We start from the raw sequence: 16,570 nt of genomic DNA, 5'->3' as shown, positions 1-16,570 counted from the left end.
TAGGCCAAGATAGGATAGGCAACAATAACTTATAACACTCAGTGTCTTGGGAGTCAACTGAAAGGAGTTGAATTTCCTAAGGAGTTGAATGACTTCCATCTCAGAAACTTGGGTCATATAATGTGACTGTAATAAGACAATCATAGAGGCAACTGTCAGCTTTATATCTTCTCAGCAATAATCATATGATCTAGGCCTGGAAAATGCTGCTGTTAATTTACTTAGTTGCAGACTTTGATTTCTGTTTACACATTCATGACCTATCTCATAACCAGAGCAGTGGAGGTTCAGGATAAACTCATTATGCTAACACAAAGGTCTATGTTCAAAGGAATATCTGCTCTCATAAATTGTTTAATTATAAAAAGGGTCAGAACATTCTGCCTTTTCTGGCTGGAGCTCTTAATACAGAGTGGAAACAGTGCATCTAGAGGAAAATTTATTTTCATTATCTGTCTTGTTGCTTTATATGAAATCTACTAACCTGATAGATAAAGCCACTCATCCGAGGACTTGCAGATAACATTATCAAAACACTTGAAAATAACATGAGGTACCGCTCCTCTTTTTCCTGAAGTGGAGGGAAAAAGACTACATGTAAACAGAAATTGCACGTTTTGTTTATTAAGAATTTCTGGAATTTTTGTAAGATAGATCTTATATAAGGCAATGAAACACAAATAGTGATTTTTTTTAAAAAAAGATACCCAACTTAAAAGTAGAAAACTCGTTTAATTGTACTTTGAAATGTATATAAATCCAGTTTATCTGTCTCTTTCCTATACACAACGTGTGTGCTCAGTCGCTCAGTTGTGTCCGACTCTTTGTGACCCTGTGGACTGTAGCCCACCAGGCTCTTCTGTCCATGGAATTTTCCAGACAAGAATACCAGAATGGGTTGCCATTTCCTTTTCCAGGGGACTTTTCTGACCCAGGGATTGAACCCCCATCTCCTGCACTGGCAGGTGGGTCCTTTACCACTAGCGCCACCTGGGAAGTCCTATACACAACAGTTAAGTACAAATGACCACGCTTGTTTCCCAAGCTGAAGCCTGAAAAGTCACACTGTTAATGCCTTCTTGCCCGTGATGCAACCACAGCACAATATAAGTCTTGAGGTTCTCAAAGTGAAAATGATTTTACTTTGAAAAGTGGCCAAATAAAGGGGTTCAAGTGATAAGAAATTTATTATGCTCTAACACAAGGGTCCCCAACCTCTGCAATCTAATGCCTGATGATCTGAGGTGGAGCTGATGTAATAATAATAAAGTACACGATACATGTAATGTGCTTGAATCATCCCCAGATCATCCTGCCACCCCTCTCCCATTCGTAGAAAAATTGTCATCCCCAAAACCCATGTCTGGTGCCTAAAAGGTTGGGGACCGCTGCTCTTAACCCATGTGTTAAACTCTTCCTAAAATTACTGTTAATCAGTAACTACACAGTAATTATCATACCCACATAAAACAAAGAAGGAAATAGTGGTCATGTATGGATGTGAGAGTTGGACTGCGAAGGAAGCTGAGCGCCGAAGAATTGATGCTTTTGAACTGTGGTGTTGGAGAAGACTCTTGAGAGTCCCTTGGACTTCAAGGAGATCCAATCAGTCCATTCTGAAGGAGATCAGCCCTGGGATTTCTTTGGAAGGAATGATGCTAAAGCTGAAACTCCAGTACTTTGGCCACCTCATGCGAAGAGTTGACTCACTGGAAAAGACTCTGATGGTGGGAGGGATTGGGGGCAGGAGGAGAAGGGGACGACAGAGGATGAGATGGCTGGATGGCATCACCAACTCGATGGACATGAGTTTGAGTGAACTCTGGGAGTTGGTGATGGACAGGGAGGCCTGGCGTGCTGCAATTCATGGGGTCGCAAAGAGTCAGACATGACTGAGCAACTGAACTGAACTGAACTGAAAGGAAATGTTGGACACAAATGCTTCTCTGAACTACTTGAGCAGATATGCAGTGAGTAAATGCCAAAGATGTCGCTGGGCTTGCACGTCCAGCCATTTTACCTACAATTATCCTCAAGCCCAGTTCCATCTCCTTCCTCCTGCTTGAGAAGAGCAACCTTTCAAGGCTGATTTTTCTAACAAGTGTTCTGCGTTCTCTCCCATCTTTCTCTTGGTTGGCTTCCTTCTACAGACATCTTATCTCCTGCTCCTGCTTCCAGCCACTTCTCCTGTCTAACTCGCTTTTTCTGCTGCCTTTAGCATAGGCACATCTCCTGTCCATTTCATAGGCTGTCATCTGCCCCCTGTGGCTTTATTTCTTGACGTTTTATTGCCAAATTACTGGCTGCTTTCTTTTTCTCCCCATTGATCCCTCCATAACTGCACCCTTATCGCTCTCTCAAAGTCATCAATCACTGCCTTTTTGTGACATCCCATGGCTTCTCGGTCTCCATACTCTGAACCTTCTGCAGCCCTCAGCAGTCTGACCGCTTTCAAATGTTCTTTCTGGAATTTCCATGACAACACACTCCCCTAATTTCCCTCTATTTTCCACTTTCTTTTTCTGGCACTATTTCCTTCTTGCTTTACCCAAGAGGTTTATCCCAAAGGTATGAAAGACTGTTAGAGTCGCTACAGTAACTTTCCCAAGGGTATCTGCATTTTACCTGAGATTGCTTATTTTTCTTCTAGTGTTTTTTTATTGAAGCCTAGTTGAGTTACAATGTTTCAAGTGTATGGTAAAGTGATTCAGATATACATTTTTTCAGATTCTTTTCCATTATAAGTTACTACAAGATATTGAGTATAGTTTCCTGTGCTAGAAGGGAGAAGGCAATGGCACCCCACTCCAGTACTCTTGCCTGGAAAACCCCATGGATGGAGGAGCCTGGTAGGCTGCAGTCCATGGGGTCGCTAAGAGTTGGACACAAATGAGCGACTTCACTTTCACTTTTCACTTTCCAGCACTGGAGGAGGAAATGGCAACCCACTCCAGTGTTCTTGCCTGGAGAATCCCAGGGACGGCCGGGACTGGTGGGCTGCCATCTATGGGGTCGCACAGAGTCGGACACGACTGAAGCGACTTAGCAGCAGCAGCAGCATACAGTAGAATCTTGTTGTTTATCTGCTTTATGTATAGTAGTTGGTATGTGTTAATCCCAAACTCCTAATTTATTCCTCCCCACTTTCCTCTTTGGTAACCACATTAGCCCAAAGTAATGAATCTCTGACACAGACCTGTCAGGGAGTAGAAGAAGATATTTAAGGAAGGAGAAGATGATTGTAATACCCAATAAATCATGCCAGGTGATGTAATCAACCTTCTTCCCCTACCCTGCCCCCTTCCTAAAAGATATAATCCATCTTCAGGCCTTTGTGCTTCTTTCTGGACTTTTATTTCCCAAGAAAGCACATCTGTCAGCGACATGGAAGCCTCTGCCTCTAATTCTGACCTCCTACCCACATTTCTATACTTTTTCAACACCTGCCTACAAGTCACCTCCATCTGTATACCAACCATCACATTTCAGTCAGGTCTGAAATGACATCTGTCATCTCTTTTAGCCCATGGCCCACCACTTCCTATAGGCTTTCCCTTCCAAACAGGTCTCAGACTTGCCCCTTAAGTTTCATTCTCTCCACCATCACCTTCCTGGGAAGGGGAGGTACTTACTTACCACTTTCCAACCCAGCTGGCCTGTCTCCAGCCCCATCCCCTCCCATTTAGTGGACATGTACGGCTGCCAGATGGTGTCGTAAACAGCCCTTTCACTGTGTTTCTCTACCCTCAGGTCTGGCATGGTTCCATCTGAACTACCCTTGCCTGACATCCGACATTCTTCACAACCTGCCTCTCAATCAGCTCGCTCTTGCACTCTGCCTGGGAGGTTTCCTCTGCTCCCAATCAAGTGCCCTGAAGAACAAAGGCCGCCAAGTTCGTGCTCTCTCCTGAGACAATAAGGACCTCTCCCCTACGAAATTTTCCCCTCTTCTCTTCATGGCCCCCTCCTCGGGTCCTGTCTCCATAGAGTCTTTCCTTCCTCTCTCCCTTCTCTGAACTTCTATGGAATCTACTGCTGGGATGTCACAATCTGTCATGGACTATTTTGATTTGTTTTCCAGTTGCAGTTTGGGTTTTCATCTGTCTCTAATGAGTACTTTGAAGGCAGAGATCAAGATCATGGCTGTTCTTTCCTCCTAACTCCCTCCCACAGCACCAAGCAGAGGGCTGGGCAAAGAAGAGGTCCTCAGTTTCTGATGCGAAAGTTCGAGTGTTTGACCTTGATGGGAGAAGACATAAAGGAAGAAACATATGGAAGAAGAGATGAAAGAGGTGGTGTTGAGCTGTGAAACCTCTTACCTCACTTGTTCCACACTGCACCATGACTTGTGACATAAAGATCACATTCCCCAAGGTTTTAATATCCTCCCCTTCCCATGCCTGAATAGGTTCCGAAAGGATCTGCAGCTCCAGCTGTTTTCTCTTTCTGAGATCTTGGCACTGCCCCTACGGAACCAAAGCAGAACATAATGGAATAGGAATTCTTCCGAAACAGACCTAAAACAAGACGAAAATAAGATGTGGTTCTCGACTCTCAGATTTCCACTGAGTCCCTGTTCTTCATCGCAAATCCCATCACCAGCTCCATTCTGGACAGACAGAAAGATCTACTACTTTAAATTGCTGGCCTTGAGCCCCCAGACATTTTGTAAGGAAGAGCTACTTCTCATTTTGTCAAAACATCAAGATAAACTGGTAGAAGGGGATTGCTTCTCCCTCCCTGCAAGGAGTATGGGAAAATAAGCAGAATGACATCAAACGGGGACAGTACATTCAGATCTGCTGCTTGGCATCCCTGTTGGCTCCACCTCCCCTCCATCTTGTCTATCTTTGCATAAATAGAGCTTTGAGTTACAAAGCAATCTTATTTTTCTAACTCAGTTTCCAACCAAATAACATCTTAATTTATAAAATAACTCCAAGAGTTATTGAAAAAGAGAAAGTTAAACTCCTTATGCCACAGTGACTCAAACTGATCTTATAATGAAACATGTACACTGTGCTACACTTTGTTTTGGGACCAGTAGTAGGTTGCTATAAAAAGTACTAAGTTCATTTTTATCCTTAAAAGGATTCGAAAAAGAGATACAACTGAATTGCACAAATACAAATTGAAAATACAAGCCAAGAAACAATATGTAGGCTATAATTACTATATATATATATATATGATTGTTTCAGAAAATGCGGTTATCTTAAAATAATTTAACAGCATTCAATCCAAATTGAATATGAAAATAAGCATATGATTAGTTATATTCCTGTTTCCAAATGACTGTCATAGCATTTGGGGATGTGTTTTCTATAAAATCTCTGCTGTCCCTTTCAGGTAAATGAAAGCTTAAAGAAATAAACTGATACATTTTTGAAGCACCTGGAATGGGAATAATATGTATACTATAACCATCAAAGCAACTTGTACAACATGTAAAATGATTAGAACTAATTTGTTTTCAAAAGAGACATGTTATATTCAATCTTTTCAGGAAAAAAGAAAGGGGACACAAATAACAATAACAAATGCCACAGGTTTCAGTGGCCCTGCTCTATTAGGTTGAACCATGTCAAACTGCCAATAATTGACCATTTTTTGTCTCCCACAGCAAATTGAACCTGATACCTTACTCTCTGGTCTTCAACTTGCTGTTTAACTGCGGACACGTCAGGTACAGATCTTTTAACAGCAACCAAAATGAGGTGATGGTGAAAGGTGCATCATAATCTTACAGCAAGAATCAATAACTGAACCTCAATCCCCATCACTTGGAATACTACGGAAATGTCTAAAATGAAGCTCAACTTAATCAATCACCCCAAATAACATTTACTTTCCTCCTAAAATGCCACCAAGCGGTTTTACATTAGTGGTTTCAAGAGGACATTAAGCCATCATGCTCAAGATTTAAGATAAAGGTATCTTTGATAGCAATCTGTATACGGCAATTGCATTTTAGCTGTTTTTTTTTTTTTCCTTTTAGATTTGATGAAGGATTTCTTTTTCCTAGGCAAAGAATAGACTCACACCTTTTGGCATAAGTAGATGAATCCAGTATTGATGCCAATCAGTGAAGGACGAGTTGCACAGACGTAAGGTGAGCAACACAGGGGTAAAGACAAAGAGACAAAAGAAACCCCCCACCCACACAGCCATGCTTAATGTGGCAGAGACTTCAAATGTGAGTACTTTACACCCTCAGCCTGGCAACCTTTCACAGGTGAGCATGATGTTTGGAAGACAACATTAAATGAAACAATCACTGCAATACGGTCACTAGAGCTTACTGTTTCCACTCCAAAGACCTTTGCAAAAGGAAAGAAACATTACACACAAGTCACTGTTTTAGAACAAAGACTACGAAATAGAGAATAATAATTTTAGAGCAGCACCTACCATGAGAGTTTTGAATGCTACGATTGCTTTCAGAATATCCTGGTGATCTGGATGCGTATCCTATCAAAGAAATACATTTTAAAACAGTATTAAAGGAGAACAGATCAGTGGTTGCCAGAGGGTGGGGTGGGAGGAAGGTGTGGCTGCAAAGAGATCAAAAGAGGACATTTTTGAGGGATGATGGAACTGTTGTGTATTGCATCAGTGATGGTGGTAACTCAAATCTGTACATGGGTTAAAAGTCATAGAACTGTACCTCAAAGGAAAAAAATCAGTTTTGCTATATGTTAACTTCAAGATTAAAAAATAAGACAGCACTTGAGCATTTGGAATCTCAGCACCTTTAATGATTAGGTGATGAAGAAATTAAGACAGTTCGGAAGACATTATATATTTGGTAACATATATTTGGTTATCGAGGCAAGGGTTTCCATTTCCCCTTTTGCTATTATACTGTGGATAATAAATAATAATTATTTGGGGTCATCATTAGGTCATGTTGTTAGTAAATGATAAGAAGTAAGGAAATGTAGAAACTGAGTGATACTCAGAAAAATCAATCCAATCTCACATGCTAAACCTCCTCCATTTTCTTTCAGCAGGCTAAACCTGGTGGACGGGAAAAAATTCCAAGTTTATACCATGTGCTCCTTCTTCAGCAAGCTTATTTGGTCTGCAATTTCATGGGACTTACAATCCCCAAAAGTGAACAGGTTCAAAAATGGTTCTGAGGGGCTTCCCTGGCGGTCCAGTGGTTAAGACTCTGCTTCCAAGGCAGGCAGCAACAGTTCAATCCCTGGTTGGGGAACTAAGATCCCACAAGCTGGGCAGTACAGTCAAAAATGAATTAGCTTCAGAACGAATAAACAGCCATTTTTTAAAAAAATGGCTTTGAGGAGTCCACACCTGCATAACTCTTTATGAAAGGAAAGTGGAGCTCCTTGGGGAGAGATCCAGCTAAGCTTTGAATTTCAGCTGGAGTAATGGGAAGATATCTGCTGTGCAACCAGCCTCCAGTGATAAAATACAGAGCTGAGCAGACTAAGGGTCTAACCCAAGCCAAGAACAGCACTGCTTATGAAAAGAAAGGTTGTATTCCTTTATAAACTCATCCTTCCCCAAATCAGCTGACCCCTGCGAAGTTCAAATGTTACTCTATCATGAGCCCGCAGCCATGCTCAATGATCAGAAAGCTGGATAAAGTGTTTTATCAGATGGTGAATTCATACTTGGGGTATGTATAATCTCATAGTGGGAAATGAAAGGCAGCCAAAGGCAGGGGACCACCAGCACATGGAGAAGGAGTGGAAACAGGCTCCAGGACAGAGGATCCAGGCAGGAGGAGCACCTGGGATTTTATCTCCTCCAGTGAAGCGTGTATTAATATTTGCACTTCAGCACTGAGCAGTCACGGAACTGAGGCCGCTCATTTCTGAATTTTTGTGAGAAACCAGGAGGGGCCAACCTCAAACGATTCAGCAAATTGGTTTAGCTTTTGGAAAGCCATCCAAGGGCTCAACAACCTTGCCGGGCTCTAACTGAAATTTCATTCTGGCTGGCATTACTCACTGGCTCCCCACTGCCTGCAGATTCTGGCAGGTCAAAGAACCTGAGAATGTGGTTTCGCTCAGAGTACACACTTTCAATCCTTACAAATGCTGACATGACCGGCAGTGCTGCAACTTTTTCTTTAAAGATATTCAAACCCTTTCAAACCTCAAAACCTTTCCCCAGACACAGGAAGAACAAGTAGGTAAATGCAGCCTCCAGGCCCCCTCACCCACCCACAACACCATCCCCCAGGCTCCAGCACACAAGAACCACTCAAGAAGCCACCCCTGCTGACTGGCTTTTAATAAGAGGATTTGGGCTCTTGAGACAAAAATGCAAGGGGACTTTGATGGAGATGTCTGGATGCGTAAAGAAAGAAACTAAGAGTGGACCCATTTATTCTTCTTTCAAGAAATACCAGAATCTTCCACTGTAACCTAGCCTCAGAAAGCTGAATGACTGCAGTGACCTAGGGATAAATGCTTCTGTCTATAATAATAAAAAAAATTTCTGCACATTTTCTGATGCTGTTTTGCTTTGTTTATCTCCCTCAAGAAAGTTGGTTCATATATCAGAGCAACAGAAGATTTCTTGGTGAAAGATCTCTCTGTAGAACCACCATCTGAATCAACCAATGAGCAAGACCGAGGCTGGGGAAGGGAGGGGAGGGAGAATGACCATGAATATTTAATAATAAAGAAAGAGTATCTTTCAGTTATTAGATGAGTAAATCTGAGGGATCTAATGTACAGCATGGTGACTACAGTTAATAACACTGAATTGTATACTTGAAAGTTGCTAAAAAAAAAAGACATTAAAAGTTCTCACACAAAAAAGTGGTGGATGTGCTAATTAACTTGATTGTATGGTCATCATTTCACAAAGTACGTGTATAATGAATAATCACATTATACACCTTTTAAAACTCACGTTATACAATCTAATGCATACAGTTTTATTGGTCAGTCATACCTCAAAAATAAAGCTAGAAAAAATTAATAAAAATAAGTCCAAAAATTTAAAAATCTTCAGAGGAAAAAAACAGTCCCCTTCTTATCTTGCTGCATAAAGAGGAAACTAAAAGCCCAGGAAGAGGGAAGACTGGATCAAGTAAATTTTGAAACCAAGATTTTCCTGAACTCCTCACCAAGGCTAGTTTGGAGGCAGACCGGCTGCTGCCTCCATAGCAGAGGTCCATACTTTGTATGCGAGCTTAAAACAGTTCACCTTCCCTTACCTCCATATGCCGTTCCAACTCTTGCAAGAGTGTAACATACTTTTCCAGTCGCATGAAAGGTTTGCTGAGGCTTGTTGTTAAAATGAGGATACCTGGACTGGATGCACCTTGATTTTCCATAAATCGTTCCAGCTCATCACTGGCAAAAGGATGAATATAGTTTTGTTATTGCTTAATATTCCATATAAACAGCTATTGACTGAACATGATTTTCCTGTATTTCACAGCATATAAAACCAGATAAAATTTGTGTCACCAGCCCAAATGCTGTCCAACGCATTTCAACTCAATTCCATCAGCATGGCATGCAGCACTGGGTACAGTGGTGAGCCAGGCACTCGTAGCCCCTGGCTTCGTTTCCTCATCCAACACTTATTTATTGAGCATCTACTAAGTGACAGGCTCTGTTCTCTGTTGGGAATACAGCTGTGAAGAAAACAAAAATCTCTGCCCTTAAGGAAGCCTATACCCAGAGTCATGGGGTAAACAATCTATCAGATGATCTCAGTGTCAGGTTCGGAAAGTCTTTTCTGAGTCACTGCAAACATTTAGTTACTGGCTGGTGAGATGTCAAAGAGAATAACTCACCAAGTGCTTTCTATCACCAGAACATCACTTGCAATGTTCCAGAATCAAGTCCTAAATTCAGACAGCAGCATGTCTCCATGACTAATCACAAAGTCACTTAGCCTAGGATCTGAAAACATACAGCAGGTTACCCAAATAACTCGGCCAAAAATAACAAAAGGACTGTAGGGAATTCCCTGGCAGTCCAGTGGTTAAGACTCTGAGCTTCCCCAGCAGGGGGTATAGGTTCCATCCATGGTTGGGGAACTAAGATCCCACATGCCAAGTGGTGGAGCCAAAAAGAAAAACTTCTTAGGAACCATGTCCTGCCAACGTGTAACCTGGGGTTTTCCCTGCCCTTCAGCACATTCTGGATTTTCTCCTTTCCTCCATCACGATTCTGAGTCCTTGGGCTGCAAGATCATTATAGTTTACATTTCTGAAAAATATAAAGAAGGAAATCTGCTTTATCACTTGACCCCTCTCCTTCCTTGCTCGCCCATGCATATCCAATCCATCACAAGCCTTCTTGTATCTGTTCATTCCTTTCCATTCGCACTGCCACTGAGTTGGTTCAGGCCTTCATCTCATTCAGTCTAGTTCACTTCAATAGTTCAGTGGATCCCCTGGCTTCCAGGCTTTCTGGCTTCTGAAACCCCTTGCAAACCACCATTTTACCCCTGCTGCTTTCCTACTTAAAAACCTCCACTTACCTGTGAGATCAATTCTCCACTTTTTAGACTCCCACTGACCCCACCAATCTTCTCATCACTCTCCAACAGGAACCCTGTACTACCAAATGACCTATTTATTCTCCTAGAATACATCTTACGCAGCACTTTCTGACTATGGCATGTTGGAATACGTTGTATTGTGTTCAAAGAAACTCACTATCAGTGATAACATGCTAGGGGGTGGGGATGGGGTAGGTTGCCCGTTAACCCTACTATAAACACTCTCCCTATCTCTGGGCTTTTGTGAGCAGGAGAGAAAAGAATGGAGTTTCAGTTGTTAAACAGAAACTGTGAATCACACAGAATTAAAGGAATGTCAGAGGAAAAAGAACTGGGAATTGCCACCTTCACGGCAGCTAGAGCTCATCTGAGTGGTCACACCTAACCATCAGTGCTTCCTGTTTCATCAGTTTCTGCAGTTTTGGCCCAGAAGCAGCCAAGGGGATTGAAGTGCCCTGGACTTGAAATCATAAAACAAATTTGGTGACCCTGGATCAGTTACCAACCTCAGCTGACTCATCTGTAAAACAGAGATAAAAACTACTTCCTACTAAAATCGTGAAGCCTAAATATTGAGGTTTATAAGGCTACTGCTTCACGCTAAGTCTTTGCATGCATTTGTTCTTGTTTAATATTCACTACAACATTTTCACACGGGTGTTATCTTCATTTTACAGACGAGAAACATAAGACTCAGGAAGGATGAGTGAAAGCAAGTAAATAGCTAAGTTGGGGTTCATACGCAAGTCTGTTGGAAATCAGTACCACCTGATGCTTGATGTGGAACACAGACATGGCACGGGCCATCTCTGAGGTCTAAATCATGAATAAAAGGAGGGTGGGGGCTGAGTTGACTTGAATAACACAGGGAGAACTTCTATGAGAAATAGTCCTTTGGACCTAGAAATTCTAATACTAAGTGAAGTAAATCGGATAGAGAAAGACAAATACCATATGATATCATATATATGTGGAATCTAAAATATGATACAAATGACCTTGTTTACAAAACAGACTCACATAGAAAATAAATAAACTTATGGTTACTAAAGGGGTTACAGGATGGGGGAAGGATAAATGAGGAGTTTGGATTAGCAGATACAAACTACTATTATATAAAGCAGATGAACAGCAAGGTCCTACTATACGGCACTATATTCAATATCCTGTGATAAACCTCAGTGGGAAAGAATATGAAAAAGAATATGTGTCTATATGTATAACTGAATCACTTTGCTATACATTTGAAACTAACACAACATTGTAAATCAACTATATTTCAATAAAAATTTTTAAAAAATAGTGCTTAATGCAAGTCACTAGGGAAACACTTGGTTAGCCTGCCTCTGGGTCAGATTGGCTTAAACTTAGTAAAAAATCATCACATATAAAATATAATTAGGAAAATAACTTGAAGTGGGAGAGTGCATTTGAGTAGAAGTGTACTTTTGAGAAAATCGCGTTCCTAACTTCTTTTCAATTTGGTAAACAAGTCTTATTTTTCCTTTCCATGACTAAATAACTACCGCATCCTCAATGTTCTACTCAAATTGATACAAGGGTTACAACAATTAAAAGCAAATGTCAATGTGTATTTTACTACTTTCCATGCAACATTCTAACTTCTAGGCTTGTCAAATATTACAAAAGAATTTCTTTAATTTTTCCAATATAACATGAGATCGCTATCTCAGAATAAAACACTGGTTATTGGGGGAAAAAATAACATTTGACTATTGCAACAAAAGAACAAAATTATCTTAAAGCCACTGCCCAGTATGATAAATAGATCCTGAAAGACACATTTTACTTAGCCAAATAAATTTAATGCACAAATTAATATCATTATATACAAATATAATATGCAAATGTATATCACTATACCAAAACACAATCTGTCTTTCAAATACAGCTTTTAACTTTTATACAGCCTATTTGAAATGTCTTTTGAGTTTAACATGTTCTGTATGTGTGATGTGATACAACAGAAGCAGTTTTCAACGTGTGAATGTTGTCTGCAATTCAATATAACCTTATCTCACAGAATGCACATGGTGGATGGGGCTTTGGCACATTCTGGGTTGGGCTGGAAAACTCAAGAAAATTATTGTACATTATAATGACAGTACAGGGCTTAACTATCTCATCTAACAGTGTTTCTGTAGAATCTCTGCATAGATTTCTACTTCGAATGATGATAACTCCATCTAAAGCAGCTAGAAAAGGGTCAGACTTTTCCCCCCTTTGCCTCACTCTCTCGCACCAGCCTTTCTTGGGAATCGCTGTAGTCGGGAAAGTGATGATGAGACATGAGGAGCTGGGAGGCTGGGTCTGGCCAGTGGAAAGTCCCAGGGATGCCACTCCCACTGGGTTGGGTGGATCTCACTTAGCCCTTTTTCTCTGATCCGGTCCCAGAACCTAGGCTGCCTGCTTCTTTTCTGTCCCCACCACTTTTTGTTTGTGATTAGTCTCACTTGCTCCCTTCCCTGGTTCCTCAAAGACAGAACAGAATCGAGTCTCAGAATTTTCCTTAGGTTTTACATAAGCAAGTACACAGCTCTGGGTTTTTCTCAAAGTCTTCACTGCTGACAACAATGGTAAACAAGAGAGTGAATAAAACTAACAAGAGGAAAAGGACATGTGGTGTTTGTGGTAGCTGCCACAGTAGAGCCGGAAGTGAGGTCCAGATCTGCCTCCATGCTCTCTCTTCCTCTCCCTACTCTGTCGTTTCACACCGGGTCGCTCTCCCTCGTGAAAAAGAATGGATGCCACAATGAAGCATGGGAAAGAAGCGGGTATTTTTGTAAGGGTGAAGTTACTCCCAGAAAGAAACAAAAGCTACAATAGGAAGCCAGAAGGGGAGAGAGAGGGGAAATCCCAAAAGACCTTACCCAGGGCAGAGCAAAAGACCGGGGCAGTCATTCAAAAATATGTAAATATGGGGAACATATCAAGGTTGGGGTCTGCTTTATATCTCGAAATCCAGAAAATGGCTTACTGTTCTTTTCACAAGGTTCCAACACACGATCATAGCATTTTAAAGCTGTGTGTGTGGTCTCGGTGCCAATCGTCATAAACATTTCTAGTATGCTACTGCCACCTGCCGGCGGAAAGAAAGATGTGCACCTGACTGGCTGGCTCTGACTCGGTGATTAGTGAGTGAAAGTGAAAGTCGTGTCCGACTCTTTGCGACCCAATGGACTACATAGTCCATGGAATTCTCCAGGCCAGAATACTGGAGTGGGTAGCCTTTTCCTTTTCCAGGGGATCTTCTCAACCCAGGGATGGAACTCAGGTCTCTTTACTAGCTAAGCCACAAGGGAAGCCCTTGTGATTATCCAGCTGCTAAATACCTACAGCTTTAGCAGAAATCCAACAATGTCCCTATTTCAGCTGAAACCTTCATGTAAAACAGGATTTTAATCTGAATTTTCATTCAACTATGCTTTGCCTCTAATATGTCAGCATAAATTACCACAGGATGCCTAAAAAATAGCTGAGATTATACTAGAAACACCATTGAGGATAACGCCAAATATTTTAATTTTCACTCCTTACATGTAAATAAGTTATTAAGATAAAAATTCAGTTCTATGGGACTCCAGTAAGTCTTCCATCAATTCAAGGGATATTATAAAATTCTCAAAAAAATCACTAACCATATGTAGAATAAACAAGAAGCTATGATATAGCACAGGGAACTATATTCAATATCTTGTAATAACCTATCATGAAAAAGAATTAAAAACTATATATATATAAAAGGCTTCCCAGGTGCCCCAAGTGGTAAAGAACCTGTTTCCCAATACAGGAGACATAAGAGACCGCGGGTTCCATCACTTGGTCAGGAAGATCCCCTGGAGGAGGGCATGGCAACCCACTTCAGTATTGTTGCGTGGAGTATCCCATGGACAGAAGAGCCTGGCAGGCTACAGTCCATAAGGTTGCACAGAGTTGGACACGACTAAGGCGACTTAGCACACACGCACACGCACGCACACACACACACACATACGCTGAATCACTTTGTTGTAAACATGGAACATTGTAAATAACTATACTTCAATGAAAAAAATCATTAACCAAAATCAAGCCAATAGGATACAGTAGTTTTCCCCCCAAAGTAGAGAATCTTTATATTAACTGTGGAACAAATTTTAAATCATAATGTTTGAAGGAATCTCTACTGTTATTTATATTTTAAACTCCTAACATGGATAAATACAGACTCAGAAGCATTTTAGCACACAGAATTACAACAGAAAATTCTTCAGTTGCGAACTTTCAAAGATGTGAACGTGGAGCTTACTAATGAAGACCTGTTGGAAATGGAGGCCCAGAGAAAGGATGGAGGGAGACAAGAGGAAGAAGAAGTAACTGCAGAACTGAATAATTTCACGACGCAGGAAAAGGCAAGGGGATTTTCTTTATTTGAGGAGGCTCTGTTAGTCACAGGACCCAAACGTAGAACAGTACACAAAGGTTGCAGCAGCCATTCAGACTGCAATCCGGTGCTACCATGGCATCTCTGACGAAAAGAAAAAAGAGCTGCTAGCCAGACATTACTGGATTGTTTTTTCAAGAGGGTGGATAGAACTGAATCCATCAAGGAACCAGAACCTGTGCCATCAACATCAGGCATGAGTGAAATTGCAGCTTGCCCTCCGTCTCCTGTTGCTCTACCATCTCCCACCTCCTCTTCGTCCTCCAGTCAGTAACTCATCTTGCCTGTTCACTCGATGCCAGCTCCTGTATGCCAGCTGTTGTACTGTGCTATTGTGCTTTTCAGGGTATTGTACTGTAAGATTGAAAATGTTTTAAAATATAAATTTATTAATTTTAATTGGAGGCTAATTACTTTACAATATTGTATTGGTTTTGCCATACATTGACATGAATCCGCCACAAGTGTAATTCAAAAAAAATAAAAAATAAATAAAATGTTTTTATTTTTTGCGTTTGTATTTTATGTATTATTTGTGTGAAATGTATTATAAACCTACTACAGTACAGTACTATATAGCTGATTGTGTTAGTTGGGTACCTAGGCTAACTTTGTTGGATTTATGAACAAATTGGACTTACAAATGTATTCTCAGAATGGAACTTGTTTGTATGTAGGGGACTTGCTGTTTCATATAATATTGCTTATATGTGGAATCTAGAAAAATGATACAGATGAACTTATTTGTAAAGCAGAAACAGAGACAGATAAAGAGAACAAACAATGGACACCAACACGGGAGGGATGGGTGGGATGAACTGGGAGGCTGGCATTGACATATACACACTTCTGATACTATGTATAAAATAGGTAACTAGTGAGAACCTACTGTATAGCACAGGGAACTCTATTCAGTACTCCGTAATGGCCTCTGTGGGAAGGGAATCCAAAAAATAGGGGATATATATTTACATGTACGTGATTCACTTTGCTGTACAGCAGAAACTAACACAACATTGTAAAGCAACTATACTCCAATAAAAACAATAATAAATAAAAATAAATAATTTTTTTAAGACAGAAAATTCTCTAAACACTACAAAAATCCGTCATCTGAGGTACACCATTTCTTTCTGGTATTTATTCAGAATTGCTATTCTTGGATCAGAAAAAAAAGAATATGTACTCATATAAATGGTAAGCTAACATGATGGTGATATCTTTTTATAGGCATTAAGAAATTTACCCTTATCCACACAGGATGTTTAAGTATCCATCACAGGAAAAATGCCTCTGAACCATTTTGTCTTTACTGAAGATAAATAGTAAAGTATGAAAACATTCCTGGAAATAATAAAAACAAATTCAAGACTGGCGTTCCCTTGCGGGAGGGAGCAAAGGAGGAGCAGGAAATATTGGAAAGTGTGCACAGGGCTCCAGTTGCAGCTATAATTTGTTTCTTAAGCTGAATGGTGGGAATGTGGGTGTACTTTATTTTCTCTCTGCTCTTTGTGTGCTTGAAATGTTGCATGATTTTTTTCTAAAACACAACAAGTAGCTGGAAGATGAATAAAGTACAAATGAGGAGTGACAGCAACTACCTTGCCGGGTACTTTACGCACACTG

The 16,570-nt window shown here is 40.7% G+C and overlaps 1 pseudogene; it reads right to left on the bottom strand.

The window, feature by feature from the left end:
- Positions 1-16,570, bottom strand: part of LOC112441536 (rho guanine nucleotide exchange factor 6-like) — a 79,793-nt pseudogene that overhangs the window by 13,231 nt on the left and 49,992 nt on the right.

The sequence above is a fragment of the Bos taurus genome, unplaced genomic scaffold (genome assembly GCF_002263795.3).
Source record: "Bos taurus isolate L1 Dominette 01449 registration number 42190680 breed Hereford unplaced genomic scaffold, ARS-UCD2.0 Super-Scaffold_1723_ScbfJmS_2085, whole genome shotgun sequence".
NCBI lineage: Eukaryota > Metazoa > Chordata > Mammalia > Artiodactyla > Bovidae > Bos > Bos taurus.
The sequence above is the reverse complement of the archived record's forward strand: the minus strand, read 5'-3'. Positions and strand labels throughout refer to the sequence as shown.